Source organism: Equus asinus, chromosome 8 (genome assembly GCF_041296235.1).
Source record: "Equus asinus isolate D_3611 breed Donkey chromosome 8, EquAss-T2T_v2, whole genome shotgun sequence".
NCBI classification, from domain to species: Eukaryota; Metazoa; Chordata; class Mammalia; order Perissodactyla; family Equidae; genus Equus; species Equus asinus.
The window spans coordinates 13,185,146-13,190,173 of NC_091797.1; the positions used below are offsets into that span (position 1 = coordinate 13,185,146).

Here is a 5,028-nt window from a genome sequence, read left to right on the forward strand (position 1 = left end):
ACCTAATAAGTGCTTTAAAATATATGAAAACAAGCAGAATCTTTGGAGAAGATATTCCCTCTTGCATAGAGGGAATGAGTAACTGAGTGATGAGTGGACAGTGGCTATAAGTTATCATGGTAATTTTTATATTTAAAACATAGCCTGTTGTTGAATTGAAAAGGCAATAAATACCGACTACTCATTAAGCAAACATTGACTTCTAGTGTATCAGGCAGAACCAGAGTAAATAAAATCTGGGACAATCCGCTCTTCTTTTATTCGTTTACTAACTGGAAATCTTAACCCCAACCAATTTCAATTTCACATCTTCACTAGAGATTATAAAAAACAATAAAAATTTCTACCAATTCCCAAACACATCAAGCTGTTTACATTAAATATCTACAGTTTTTTGTCAATCATACATCAATAAAGTATTTTTTAAAAATCTTTATCAATTATTTAATTCCTCAGGAATTAAATTTCAAATAGAATTCAAAATTTCAATAGAATTTATGGCCAGTCTTAAGAAACGTTACATCATAAGACTATATTTTCACATTCTGAACTCATCCTAATCCTGTAGTTTCAGCATTTAAAAGTTTTAAGAGATTAGAAAAATACCATTGTATCGGTTAGCTTCTACTACATAACAACACTCCAAAATGTAGTGTCTTAAAATCACAACATTTAGTATTTTCCATAATTCTCCGTGTTGGAAAGAATCCAATGCACACTTTCCAAGTGGTAGTTCTGGTCTGGGTCTGCTCAGCTGATGTGTGCTGCTCACTCACACATCTAGGCGGCTGGCAGTTCAGCTGGCATCATATGGTCTAGCATAGCCTCAGTGTTATCTCTGGTGGTTGGCATATGTTAGTGGAGCGACATGGACATGACTGCGTCTCTCTCTTCATGCAGCAGAGTAGCTCAGGCCATTCACAAGGCTGTCTCAGGGTTCCAGGTACAGCAAGACAGCAAGCTCTAACGCACAGCCCTTCTCAAGCATCTACGTGCAGTACATTTGTTCATGTGTTGAGGCCAAGCAAGTCACAGGGTCAAGTCCAGGTTTACTGGGTGGAGAAAAAGAATTAAACTCCTGATGGGAAGACCATAAACTCACATTGCCAAAGGGCATGCACACAGGGATGAAATAATTTGTGGCTATTTTTGCAATCTATCACAACTATTTTTTCCTTACTCTACAACATACTCTAGGAACTTCCTCCTAATTTAAGCTTAAAGGAATCATAAATATAATGAGTCATATGTATGCCATACATTCAAAAAAAGAAGCATTTTGCTGCTTCTTTTCTTTAGAGGTGGTCCTAAAGCACAACGCAGGAAGGATATTCAGGGGCTTTGAGCACCTAAAAGGGGTGGGTCCGTGTCTGCCTCTTTTCTGTATCCCCAACAGTATGGTAACTATCTGAATGAATGAATGGTTTGTTATCTAAATCTACTAACATCAAAACAGCAAGGAAAAAAAGCATAATAAGAGTTGCTGATTCTCACAGATCTTGAATTTCATGACTTTCTAAGAATAAAAAGGGGGGAAATTACATAAAATTAGAATATACAATAATACACTGAGACACACTTTTCAGTTTAATTTTCTTGATTTCTAGATTTTGAACTTTTTCTTCCATGTTGTTTATAAATAAAATAGAAAAAAAGAATTAAAGGGCAAAAAAACCAAGCCGGTGCATTTTTCTTTCAAGGTTCTACCTAGCAGGAAGATATTTACTTGCAAGGCACATCCCTTATATGCTAATACTTGTCAGCCCTTCACTTAAAGGGCTAAAGGAAATGGAACTTGGGGAAGGCAGAAACCTGCCGTGCACAGAATGTATTCCATGTAGGATTCTTCAGATTCTGGCCCTGGTCAGAATCTTCCTTCATGATGGCAATTCTTCCTTTAGATCGCGTGTGGGGCAAGTAACAGTAGGCTTGTAAATGATCCTTGTCCATTACATATGCCTCTTTGTTAACCGTTGGTTTAACACAATCACCCAGGAGGGAGGAGACAGGCAGAGAATAAAGTAGATCTGCCTTTGTTGAAATATTGATTTGTTTCTGGTGATCTCTAGCTATTGGGTTTTATCACAAGAAACAGTTCCTAAGAAAAAACATTGAAAACGGATTCTCTCCAAAGAGAAAGAAAATGTACTCCCCAAAATGGTGTAGGAGGAAGTATGTTAATATACTTACCAATGAACCATAAAATCAATACTCTCTCATCAAAATCATCATGGGTCTTAGGAGAAATCCGTGGACCAAAGACACTCACGCCCACAGATGGTGGCTTTTAGGAAGAGACGCTGCTCCGACTCTTCCTCTTACCCTCTTGTGTTGGTTCTCTATGGGATTGAAGGAGACTTGGGAAGGAAGAGAAGATTTCTCAGCGAGCTTCTAAAGGACTTGATTCAGACCACAGCGGCAGTTTGTTTTACAGTTTTCAGAGTTGTCTCTCTTCCCTTTCTATACCACATGACCTTCCAGGTTCCTGCACTCCCAGATTTCCCTTTGTTGCTCGTAGAAAGTGACTCCGCCCCGCTTAACCTTCTAGCTTCCTTTACCTCCTTCCTGTAACCACCTGGGTCGCATCAGTTCTTTCCCTCTACTCCTGCCCAGCTTCTCCCAACCCAGTCAGGGGCATCCATCAGCAATTCTCCTGAGAAGCACAGGCTCGCATCTGAACCCCAGGCACAGCCTTCCAGCTCATACCTACACCTCTTACACTGTACTTAACTGCCAATCTCAGCTCCTCCCCTCCCTTCCTCCTCTCTTTGTGGACTGAAGTGAAAATAGCAGAAGAGACAGCACTTACAGATTCCCAAAAGGACAGGGGGAGGTGACCCACAGAAGGCAGTGAGAATGTGGTCTCTGGGTGGAACCTGAATGTTGGTGAAGACTTTGGGCTTGCAGGAGGCACTGAAAAAGCAGAAAGAGACCAAATAACGTGCTACTGATGGCCTCACTGCCTACCTCATTGTCTTCCTCCCTCAGATGGGGTCTGCTGGGCCTTTTTCGGTTTGCATCCTAGATATGCGATGCTTTCAGAACAAGAGTGCTCATGGACCTCCAACACAGAACCACCCATCCAAACAGGATTCATAAAAATTACTTGATATTTCTGGCATGTGGACAGTGCCGACTCAGCTTCTCCCTATACATATATTCACTTGATCATTTTGATGGAATTTGGTAGATGGGGAACCAACAGTGATGTCTTGCTGGGAAGAACCAACACGTTTTGCAAAAGACAGATTCACTGTTTCCACTTCCTCAGTTGTCCATTAGCATTGGCCATTACATTTGTGACTTCATTTCAGCCCTGAGCTTTTTCAGGCTCCCTGCCACTTGTGACCCCTCCGATCGTCTATTCTTCATTCACGCATTCATTTAGCAAATGTTTATTGAGTGTCTTTTACATGCCAGGTGTTATTCCGGGTTGTTGGAATAGACACAGCAATGAACAATACAGACAAAAACATGTGTGAAGTTTACATCCTTATAAAATCTATTTGAACATTTTGACATTTCCCTTCTCCCATTCTTCTTTCTCGAACCTTGCTAAGCACTACTTTCCTTTTCAAAAATTACTCCTTTCCCTCTCAATCATAGATCCTCCTTTGGCCAAATTCATCCACTTCCATGGCTCCAACCGTGACCTCTAAACACTCCAAATTCCAACCTCTCTCCTGGGATCCTGGACAAACTTTCCAGTTACCAAGAGAAGGGACCTGGAGTGCTCTCCTGCCTCCCGGGGTGAAGGAAGTTCTGCTTTTCCCCATCCCACGGTACTGCACCTCAGTCTCACCAAGGTGGTTTGTTTTCCAGGATTCAGATTGAAAACTCTAAATTCACGTTTTATATAAACAGGGGTATATACATTTATGTTTGCTCATATAGTCAGTATCCAGTTTATGCTGCAAGCTTGATAAAGAAAATTATTCAACTAGATTCAATAAACATGTACTGAAAACCTACAATGAGCAAAACACTGTGTTTGGTCTGGGGACATACAGGCAAAGGGTAGATTTAGCTTAAAGAGAAGACAAAGCTTAGGAGATATGCGCCTTAGGAGGGACATTCACATCACTTGCCAAAAAATGAGTTTGTGATGAGGATGTTTGGTTTGAAGGGCTAAAGGGAGCATAAACATGATAGTTTGTGAGAACTTATGACCAACGAGATTTCCAGAAATTGAGACACTCCAGACAATTAACATAGTCACAGGAGGCATGTTGAAACTCGCTGGTTTTTTTCCTAATAAAATATAAAAAATTATTCTTGGTCAGTAGAGCAGACTATCTAAACCATTCCTACATCTAATTAGGGTCTAGGTAATATCTAAAAAAGCAAGGGCTCATGATTATAAAAGGAAAAGGGCTTATGAAAGAGCTAAGTGTTTTTATTTGGATAGTAAAATATTGGATGTTGTTTAACTATGTAGCACGTTTTCAAAATCCGAGCTGCTTCTTAATCCAATACATTTCTGATGTTTTAATTCATCTTCACTCCATCATTTTACAATGCCCAAAACTACAATTTATCCCAACTATTTTTCAAATTTATAACGTATGATTACTGACATGCCACAGAGTTCATATTTCGCTTAATGTTTCCCTGAAGCTCAGGAGAGTACCACAACTCATCCTACAAAAATACCTTACCTCTGTTCCAGGGCACATTGCTATTGTCCGAGCACTTTTACACACACAAAAGATTCCATCCTCCCCCGACCCTGTGAGGAAAGTAGAAGAGACACCCTGATCCCCATTTTACAGGTAAGGAAACTGAGGCTCAGACAAACTAAGGAAATTGCCCCAAATCCAAGGATAGTAAGTCGAAAAATCCTTGCTCTGAGTTTTCTGACTTTTGACCTTTTGCTGTTTCCACTATCCCACTGTACTTCCTATCTTTCTGTGCCCCCAGTTGCTGTGCGGTGGCCAGAAGATGCCTGTCTCTACCCAAGGATAATTATCAACTGTGGCTCACACATTCCCTTCACGCTCCTCTCACTTCCCATAAATGCCAGCCAAA

The 5,028-nt window shown here is 40.4% G+C and overlaps 1 long non-coding RNA gene across 1 annotated transcript; it reads right to left on the reverse strand.

The window, feature by feature from the left end:
• Positions 1-262: 262 nt before the first annotated feature.
• LOC123287731 (uncharacterized) lies at positions 263-2,915 on the reverse strand. Its single transcript, XR_006531073.2, has 3 exons — positions 2,810-2,915; positions 2,191-2,357; positions 263-1,052 (listed from the first exon to the last, which is right to left on the reverse strand). It is a non-coding gene; the product is annotated as an uncharacterized lncRNA (long non-coding RNA).
• Positions 2,916-5,028: the final 2,113 nt, after the last annotated feature.